Source organism: Podarcis vaucheri (assembly GCF_965113315.1).
Source record: "Podarcis vaucheri genome assembly, chromosome: 9".
In the NCBI taxonomy this organism is placed as follows: Eukaryota; Metazoa; Chordata; class Lepidosauria; order Squamata; family Lacertidae; genus Podarcis; species Podarcis vaucheri.
The window spans coordinates 75,622,500-75,632,771 of record NC_138767.1 but is presented as its reverse complement, the minus strand read 5'-3'; the positions used below and the strand labels follow the sequence as shown (position 1 = coordinate 75,632,771).

Sequence of the window (10,272 nt, the reverse complement as noted above, 5' to 3'; positions counted from 1 at the left end):
GCCCCCCCTGCACCCCCACGCTACGCCACTGGTAGAAATAAAAGCCTTTTCTCCGAAACTATTCCTTGAGTGTCTGTTGACTCCCACTTCCCTTTCCCAGGCGCAATAGAGGGAGGTGAATGAGTTGCTAACTAGGGGTAGATAAAAAGTGTGCGTATCAGTGGCCTACATTATTCTTATTATTTGTAGTTGTTTAGTCGTGTCCGACTCTTCGTGACCCCCTGGACCAGAGCACGCCAGGCACTTCTGTCTTTCACTGCCTCCCACAGTTTGGTCAAACTCATGCTGGTAGCTTCGAGAACACCATCCAACCATCTCGTCCTCTGTCATCCCCTTCTCCTTGTGTCCTCCATCTTTCCCAACATCAGGGTTTTCCAGGGAGTCTTCTCTTCTCATGAGGTGGCCAAAGTCTTGGAGCCTCAGCTTCAGGATCTGTCCTTCCAGTGAGCACTCAGGGCTGATTTCCTTCAGGATGGAGAGGTTTGATCTTCTTGCAGTCCATGGGACTCTCAAGAGTCTCCTCCAGCACCATAATTCAAAAGCATCCATTCTTCGGCGATCAGCCTTCTTTATGGTCCAGCTTTCACTTTCATACATCACTACTGGGAAAACCATGGCTTTGACTATACGGACCTTTGTTGGCAAGGTGATGTCTCTGCTTTTTAAAATGCTGTCTAGGTTGTAGGTGTGCAGTTTACTTTATATTTAATCCTAGAACAACTGGAATTTCCCATTGCAGAACAGGAAGATAGCAATGGATAGGGGGAAATGATATAGTGTGAGCTGGGAAAATAATTGTTTTCCAGTATTGCCCACATGTGATAGGTTTCTTTTAAAATCCATGGTTGTAGAGCACACCCACACACCCCAAAAAAGAAATAGCGCAGGCCGCGGGGGGAACTCAACCCGGGTGTCGCCGCCTCAGCCGCCATCGCCTCAGCCGCCACCTCGGCTTGTCTCCACCAGGCAGCCCTCAGGGGCCTCACCAACCCTGCCATGGCCCTGCATGCTTGGCACGACAAGCCTGCTAGTCGAGCGGCCGACTCAGAGCTGCCCTTCTGGCCTCCCTTCTTTCTTTCCTTCATTCCTTCTTTCCTGCCAGGTGAAGCTACCAACTTGATTTTTCTGGCTTTGAGCAGAGGACCATCCAGGAAATTTTGATGTATTGATATATCACCAAGCTCTGCAGGTTATTTTGCAGATTAGCACCTGGACAGACAATAACTCATATAAACTGAGACATAGAATCCTAGAATTGTAGAGTTGGAAGGCACCCAGGGGTCATTTGGTCCAAACCCTTGCAACGTTCGAAGGCCCTGCCACAGGTCACTGCCACCTCGGCAACCCCCAGTGGGGACACCACCAACAGAGCCTCCCCTGCTGGTCGTATGGCCTGGGGAAGGTGCTCTTGTAGGTAATTGGGTTCCAAGCCATTTAGGGCACTGTATGCTCGAACTATTCTTGAACTGGGTCTGGCAGCTCAATGGCAGTCGTGTAGTGATCCAGGTATTGATATATCACCAAGCTCTGCAGGTTCTTTTGCAGATTAGCACCTGGACAGACAATAACTCATTGGGCTGTCATACTTACCAACAACTGCAGCTCAGTCGTACTCAGCCCAGTGTTCCGGGGTGTAGAAGGGTATCAGGGGTAAGGGCAGAGCAGGAAGGGGTCTCTTAGAGGGTGGGGAAGGGGACATATGGAAGGATCTTTTCCGGGAGGGATGGGGGGGAAGGGTTTCAGGGGGCTGGGGGGCATATTTGGGGGTGGGCTGAAGGGAGAGGGAGCAGAGGAGTGGGACAAGGTCTGAGGGGGACTCAGGGGGAGGGGGATATTTTCGGGAAGTTCAGGGGCGAGGGGGGGAAGGCGGGAGGGGGATATCTTCAGGGAAGATCTCAGGGGGTAGGGGGGCATATTCGGGGAGGGGGCAGATTGGGGGAGGGGTTCAGGGGGAGGAGGGCAGGGAGGGATGGTTGGGGTCCTGGGCAATGTCCTGGGCTGCAACTTGGTTTCTCTGGCGTCTCCAGGGACACTGGAACCCCGCCATTGTGACACAAATGGCTGCAAATCCCAGGCAACCAAACGGGGATCCTCCAATTTGTGGGTCAAAGTCAACCTCCTCAGCGGTCTGTTTAACTTTGGCCCACAAGGCCATTTTCCCAGCGTCATGCTCACCTGGTCCATTGGAGATGATGAATTGGGCAGGAGTTTGGGATCCATCTTCAGTTAGCTGCGTAGACAATAACCCATTGGGCTGTCATACTTACCAACAACTGCAGCTCAGTCGTACTCAGCCCAGTGTTCCGGGGTGTAGAAGGGTATCAGGGGTAAGGTCGGAGCTGGGAGGGGGGCAAGAAAGGGTCTCTTAGAGGGTGGGGAAGGGGACATACGGAAGGATCTTTTCCGGGAGTGATTGGGGGTGGGGAAGGGTTTCAGGGAGCAGGGGGGCATATTCGGGGAGGGTTTCGGGGGGCATATTCCAGGGTGGGCTGAAGGGAGAGAGCAGAGGAGTGGAACAATTTCTGAGGGGGCCTCAGGGCGCAGGGGGATTTGAAAACGTTCCATATGAACGGAGAAGAGCAGGGAGCCATGTTTCCCCATTTGCCTTAGACTGTATGCTCCAACTATTCTTGAACTGGGTCTGGCAGCTCAATGGCAGTCGTGTAGTGATCCAGGTACTGGTCCCATTGGGCTGTCATACTTACCAACAACTGCAGCTTAGTCGTACTCTGCCCAGTGTTCTGGGGTGTAGAAGGGTATCAGGGGTAAGGTCAGAGCTGGGAGGGGGGCAAGAAAGGGTCTCTTAGAGGGTGGGGAAGGGGACATACGGAAGGATCTTTTCCGGGAGTGATTGGGGGAGAGAAAGGGTTTCAGGGGCAGGGGGCATATACTATCCCACCTGGCTGGGTGCTGAGCATGAAAGGCAAGAGTCACAACACAAGGGTCTTTCTCACAGGACCTGAACTGCCCATTTGTCTACATTGTTCATGCACAGCTTCCAGTTACAATTAATGAGGAAAGGGCAAAGGACCTGGATGTGTTAAAGAAGACAAGAAGGGTCCTGCCAGATCAGGCCAAAGGCTCGTCTTAGTCCAACATCCTGTGTTCCTACAGTGGCCAACCACCCACTATCCCCAGCTGTTAGCTGGGCTTCTTGATTCTGAATGATGATGTGGTTTTAATTCCACCTTGAGGACTAGTTCAGTTGAGAAGCTGCCTAGAAAACTGAATGCAATGAAAAAGGGACAGATCACCTGCAGCTTCCAGATCAATATGCACCTTGTAGGAACTCATGCTCCCAGACTTGTTCAAAATAAATCGAACTTCCTAAAGACCACCTTATCAGATACCGAAGAGAAAAGGAGATAAGGTGTCAACATTGAACCCAGCGGCTGAGCCCCAAGAATCTAAGGTGTCCAGAGGAAAAAATAAATTATGAGTTCTAAGGCTCCATAAGGAAGCCATCAGTTCATAGTCTAACCACAAGAGGGAGATCAAGAAAGGATCACTAAGCTGCAAACTCTCCAGACTTAAGTCCCATCTAGAGGGAAATGAAATTTCAGAACCAGATTCAAAATTCCTTAACATGCTCAAATCATGATATTGGACATCAACATTCACATTTCAGAATCAGATGGATGTCAAACTACAAAGTTTGATTGTTTGGGCTCTCTCATTTTCAGCCCACTCCATAGATATGTTCCAAATTATTTGACTCAAGGCAGTTCCTGTCAACCCAGTGAAAACACCTGATTTTTGCTGCTGCTGTTGCTTTCAGTCTGCAAACGATAATGAAATAATGTCCCCCGCCGCAAACCACCACCATTTGCACTGTGATTCCTTTGCACTGAAATGAATGGGGTGGAATAGAATAATGACAACTCAAGTTATGTAAGATCCTCCGTTCGTGGCTGCAGCCGCAAGTAGAGGATCCCGGCACTGGCAGCAAACTGCTATATACAGCGAATGTGCGGCATCACATGCATGCGCTGTATGTAATGACACTGTACCTAGCGGTTTGCTGCCGGCGCCGCTCGAGCACCATACGGATGGCGGTGGGATCCCTCCGTTGCCACTACAGCTGCATGTAGAGGGTCCTCTGTTCGCGGCTGCAGCTGTCCGTACAGCGCTGGAGCAGTGCCTCCGGCAAACCTCTATGTACAGTGCATGTGCGGCGACGCAACGTACGGCGCATGCGGCCTATGTAGCAATACCGCACATGCACCGGGTGTCACGACGCCTTCGTTCGGTTATCAAAACACTTTCTAAATCCCAGCAGATGTACTTTCAACAAATTTTTTATCTTTATCATGCCAAGTCACTTCTGGAGCACTGCATAATATAATTAAAAATTGCATCGTTAAGTATGAGAAATAAGGAGTGGTGTAAGCTTTTATGGACAGTAATTCAAAGTGTAGTGATGTTACATTAAGAGTTGATGCATTTTCTGTAGTGATGCCAGAGAGTAAATGTACCCACACAAAATATTTTCCTTTACATTGGTAAGGCTGGAGTCGTAAAACAAGCATATATCAAAATGCAAAAGAAAGAAGGGCAAACGGGACAAGTTTTTCCACTCACCGAAGCCCCATAAGTAATTGTCTTGCTGGATCCAGCCAGGTGCCGACAAGCTCTCAAAAAGGGCGTGAAGGGCAGTGATTTCACCTGTACAGTGGTACCTCGGGTTACATATGCTTCAGGTTACATACGCTTCAGGTTACAGACTCTGCTAACCCAGAAATAGTGCTTCAGGTTAAGAACTTTGCTCCAGGATGAGAACAGAAATCGTGCTCCGGCGGCATGGCAGCAGCGGGAGAGCCCATTAGCTTCAGGTTAAGAACAGTTTCAGGTTAAGAACAGACCTCCGGAACAAATGAAGTACTTAACACAAGGTACGACTGTACTCTGAGTATGACTTCCAGCTTATCCAGTGGGACTGAGAACTAAAAACTGTTCTTTAGCACTCAACTCAATTTGGCTTGCCATTTGTTCCAATCTACTGCTAAAGAGCAGTTTTGGACTCATGCTCTCTAAACACGGCACAAACAGAAGTACAGACAAGCCCCTTAGATATCACACCTGTTATGTATGTACATTGACATTCTGTTTAGCTACAGTGGCTAACAGGTGTCGACAGACCTCTCTAAATTATTCCATTAACTTGATTAAGATAAATACCGTACTTTTCTGTGTAGGTTTTTTTTACTGAAAAAATATGTGAAAAGCTGTGGGTTGTCTTATACATGGGGTAATCTCCCCCCTATTTTCTTAAGTTGGAGTCCCTAAAAATAGGGGGCATCTTTTACATGGGGGTGTCTTATACATGGAAAAATACGGTAAATAAGCAGGTGCCCATTCCTACCTTTTAAAGTCAGTGCATTTTCTTGTATGAAGAAAAAAATGTTCAGCTATTCTAATCAATGGTTTCTTTAATCTATTTGTATACCATCCTGGCACACAATTTGTATATGTTATTGCACACAAGGAATGTGAAGTACGTAAGTTTTAAAACAGTCACACACATGGACTAAAACAGAAAAAAATGACTAATATTAATATTAAAAGGAGGAAGCAGGTGAAGTAGGCAAGGACACCGCTGTAGAAAATCCCAATTCTCACTATTATTCACACAACCTCAGATGTTGTATGGGGGAGTCCTGAAGAAACTTCAGAGTCAATACACACAGAAAGAGGGAGGGGGAGAGAAAGTGTGAACAGGGGACTTTGGAGAAGAAAGGAACTTGAAGCAATTTGCAGCTTACCACCAATTCTAGGGAATGCAGGTGGCGCTGTGGGTTGAATGAGAAGATCGGCAGTTCGAATCCCCGCGACAGGGTGAGCTCCCGTTTCTCAGTCCCTGCTCCTGCCAACCTAGCAGTTCGAAAGCACGTCAAAGTGCAAGTAGATAAATAGGTAAATAAGTGCAAGTAGATAAATAGGGAAGGTAAACGGTGTTTCCATGTGCTGCTCTGGTTCGCCAGAAGTGGCTTAGTCATGCTGGCCACATGGCCCGGAAGCTGTAGGTCGGCTCCCTCGGCGCCGCAACCCCAGAGTTGTTTGCAACTGGACCTAATGGTCAGGGGTCCCTTTACCTTACTAATTCTAGGAGGTAGAAATTGCTGTTGTGGGTTCCAGCTCATTTCCCTATAAAAATGATTGTTCAAGTAGAAGCTGTCCAGATTGCTTTGGGGAGGTGCATGACTTTCATAAGCCATGTATTAATCTTGTAAACATTTGTTTCTAAACCGACATTTGCTGAGGTCATGCCAAGTCATGGGCAAGAGGAGACTTGAAAGGGAGAAGTCGCTTTGCCTGTATATTCTTCTCCCACACCTGTTCCTACTATTCCCCCACTCCCACTATTGGGTTTATTTCTGGCTTCAGGTCATAAAATAAATCATAATAATTTCCCTAGCCACTCTGGGCGGCAATAATAATTCTATTATTTGTGAGCGGTGATGGTAGGGTTGGTGGACTTGTATGGAAGAATGCTTCCCTCTGATCCTCTGCAAAGGCCTTCTAGTCCCAACCCATGTAAGTATTACAAATCAAACATAGGACTGGGAACTTTGCATTTGCTCTGCAATGTGAAGCTCTACCCCGAAACTCATTCGGACTGCCAAGATATTGCTAAGCATCATGCAGCAGTTTCCTTACACAGTTTCCTTACACAATTTGGAAATGGAATATGAGGTGATTGCAAGAAGCCAATCAACAAGTTTGTTGCAGTGTTTGAACTACCTTAGATGCTTCTATGGAAACAGGATATTTGAGTGTTGCTGTAAAACATTTAACGTCTGTTTGATGAACGTGGAGCCAGGAAGGAAGATTATAACGCAGTAAGATTTGGCCCTGCAAACCACATTTGTGAGACGCCTGAAAAGGAATCTTGCTGCTGTGCCAGGGTTTCAGGACTTGCCCCCCCCCCCATCCTAAACATTTTACATTTGTAGGAGGAAAAATAATTGACAATGGCCTCATTTTGGTCCTGAGCCACCTCAAGCTGAATATGACTAGTCGTGCAACAACAGCAGATACTACAATGGTGCATTATTTTAGCTACTTTTATTTGCAAAAGCATTTCCTCTAATAGCAAATTTGGGTGGTTGAGTGCCTGCCAGTTAATCAATCAGAAACACCCAAAGATAAGCTCGAAGTCCCTCCTTGGAGAACAAAGGTCTCAGGAATGGAAGGTGTTACGCAAAATGATCCCTTTGAAGGGACCCATTCCTTGTTACATGAACAGTGGTCCTCTCATGCAGAGGGTGGGAGGTGTCCTGGTATTGGGTGATCCGAGGACAAGGGACATAGGTAGCTGGGTGAGTGATGGCTGTGCAGGCTATATACCGTATTGGCCTGAATATAAGCCTGACTCCCCCCCCCCTTCTGACCATGAAAAGTTAAAGTGCGACTGAAATTCGCGACCTTACAAAAATGGGCTTTTACGATATCGCTGATGAAACAGACATGCGGTAAAACGGAACAGGTGTGAGTGCCTGCGGAATTTTAAGAGAGTGGCTTATATTTGGGTATTGTCTCTCCCCCCCCCACGAATTTTAAAGGTGTGGCTTATATTTGGGTGCGGCTTATATTCGGGCCAATACGGTAGTAGTTGAGCCTGCCTAGCCCCAAAGTTGTGGATGTCACATGCCATTTACGTAGCTTGATAGAGGGACGAGTCAGTGGTTGTGGTGCATGACGCCAATTACACTGGGAACGTGTAGGATGGAGGAAGAGAAACAGCTATAAAAAGGAAGAGAGCCATTTGATTACCCAGGCAAGCCATTTCCTGGCTCACGCTTGAAAAGATATTGTTGCACCCCAATCTCAGAGCAGCTCAAGATTCCAGGCGGTTCCAATTGCTCATCCAGGGTTTTAGTATCTTTGGAATGAGGGACAGTGGAGACAGTGGTGTCTTTATAATGTATGGTTAAAAAGGTACCCCGACCGTTAGGTCCAGTCATAGACGACTCTGGGGTTGACCGCACATCTCACTCTGTAGGCCGGGGGAGCAGGCATTGGTCCTCAGACAGCTTCCAGGTCATGTGGCCAGCATGACTAAGTCACTTCTGGCGACCAGAGTAGTGCACAAAACGCCATTTACCTTCCTGCCAGAGTGGTACCTATTTATCTACCGAGCAACGGGAGCTCACCCCTTCACAGGGATTCGAACCGCTGACCTTCTGATCGGCAAGACCTAAGCTATGTGGTTTAGAGCACAGTACCGCCCGAGTCCCCAAAGGTGGTTTGAATTCCATAAAGAAAAAGTTTTTAAAGTTGGTTTGGATTCCATCAAATATTTTGCTGTGTCTCCTAGATTGCAACAACAGTCAGGGTTTGAAGGGGTTTGATGAGGCCCTAAGCTACTGGCGCTGTGGGTTAAACCACAGAGCCTGGGACTTGCCAATTAAGGTAGGCGGTTCGAATCCCCACGATGGGGTGAGCTCCTGTTGCTCGGTCCCTGCTCCTGAGCCAACCTAGCAGTTCGAAAGCACATCAAAGTGCAAGTAGATAAATAGGTACCGCTCCGGCAGGAAGGTAAATGGTGTTTGCGTGCGCTGCTCTGGATCGCCAGAAGCAGCTTAGTCATGCTGGCCACATGACCTTGAAGCTGTACGCCGGCTCCCTTGGCCAATAAAGCGAGATGAGTGCCGCAACCCCAGAGTCGGCCACGACTGGACCTAATGGTCAGGTGTCCCTTTACCTTTAAACTACTGAAGGTAATGGGGCCCTGTAGTAAACTGCCTCCAGCCGCTCGCCCCTCCCACACCTGTCTTTGCTCTCTGGCCAGACCAGGTGTCTTTGAGCAGGGCTGGCAGGCACGTTTACGTTTTACAGAAACAGGACAAAATAACACCGGTAAGGCTGCCACCACTCCCTTTGTCCCGGGGAACCCAGAGCCACAACCCCGGGAGAAGGCTGTGCCCCGTTATTGCTGGTTACCCCCACTCTACAAGTTGTGTCCACAGACTTGCAGACAGAAATTCTACGGTAGAACACAACCAAGCGTAAGGCTAGGAATTAGCTTTCCCCCCGGAAAGGCACACAAACCAAAACAGTTTCTTTCTTAAAATTAATTTTAAAAGAACATAAGGAAATATGCTAAAAAGCAGGCACATCTTTAGTAAGTTACAAGCAAGGAAAAAAACCAACATTGTAGAATCTAATTAACTTACATACTCACGACTAAGATACAGATAGGATAGTTAGAGTCCTTCAATGATCCGCAGTCAAAGGCTTCAGCAATTCTCCATCACAATGGACGAAAGGACGACTACTTAGGTGGAACATTAGCAGCCGGGCGATGTGCGGATTGCAGAGCGCCCCTTCCCAGCCATTCTCAAGAACTTTTATCCCCAATTTGCACGGGGAGTCGGGACCCTCCCCAAACCAATCACAACTCTTGATTATTTTTGAATTCTCCAATGACCAGTTTGAGGGCTAATCAATCTAACTTATGACAGCTGGACCAATGAAGAACCCAGAGCCTAAATCAAAGGGGTTTCCTCCCTTTCCATGGAGCCTATGCAGATGTACATTCCCAGGCAATCAAGGGCAGATAACATCACCGAGGGAATGCACATAACTTCGGACCCAGGTGTCAAACCTTCCATTAAATCAGGGGTTTCCTTTCCCATAGTAAACCTTTCACACCCTGGGAGCTTGCTGGTCTGGGGTTAAAGGGACAAAACTTATTTCCCATGGTCCTTGTGGCTTGCTGGTATCCCACAAGGCCTCACTCTCGTTACTTGACCAAAGAACAGCTTCTAAGCAAACACTAACTTTACTACAGGCCCTTTATATGTCCAGCTGTTCTTTGTCAACAACAGATTGTCACTGTTTTCTGTGTTGAATATGTGCTATATGGTAATTTATGGACCTAATAGGAGCCTACACAACACAAAACACTGTTACTATACGTAGGTTTTGTTTTATTTGTTTTTTATCTTATGTTTTGGAAATGTACATCCAGTGTTTTTTTCCCTTTAAATTTTTTGGGGGCCCCCAAGAGAGTGGGGCCCTAAGCTATAGCATGTTTAGCTTATACATAAATCTGGCACTGACAACAGTCTGCTTATTTTTTCTGCAAACATCTTTCAAAGCCCAGTCTGGCACTCAGTTACATGAAGAGGCCGGTATACGTGGAGAAACTTGTCTGCAAACTGGGTGCACTTTTAACCTGACAGATAAAATAGGTTTTGAATATGTTGCAAGACCTGAGAGCAGGGCCCCCTCCCTGTCCTGCTCTCATTTTCCAAACCCCCCCTCAGC

General features: G+C 47.5%; 1 long non-coding RNA gene across 2 annotated transcripts; it reads left to right on the top strand.

Moving 5' to 3' along the window:
- The first annotated feature begins 2,016 nt into the window (after positions 1-2,016).
- LOC309540744 lies at positions 2,017-3,878 on the top strand. 2 transcript variants are annotated; one of them, XR_014223444.1, is made up of 2 exons: positions 2,017-2,126; positions 2,957-3,878. It is a non-coding gene; the product is annotated as an uncharacterized lncRNA (long non-coding RNA). The 2 variants fall into 2 exon arrangements; XR_014223445.1 differs by having other exon boundaries at positions 2,017-2,327.
- Positions 3,879-10,272: the final 6,394 nt, after the last annotated feature.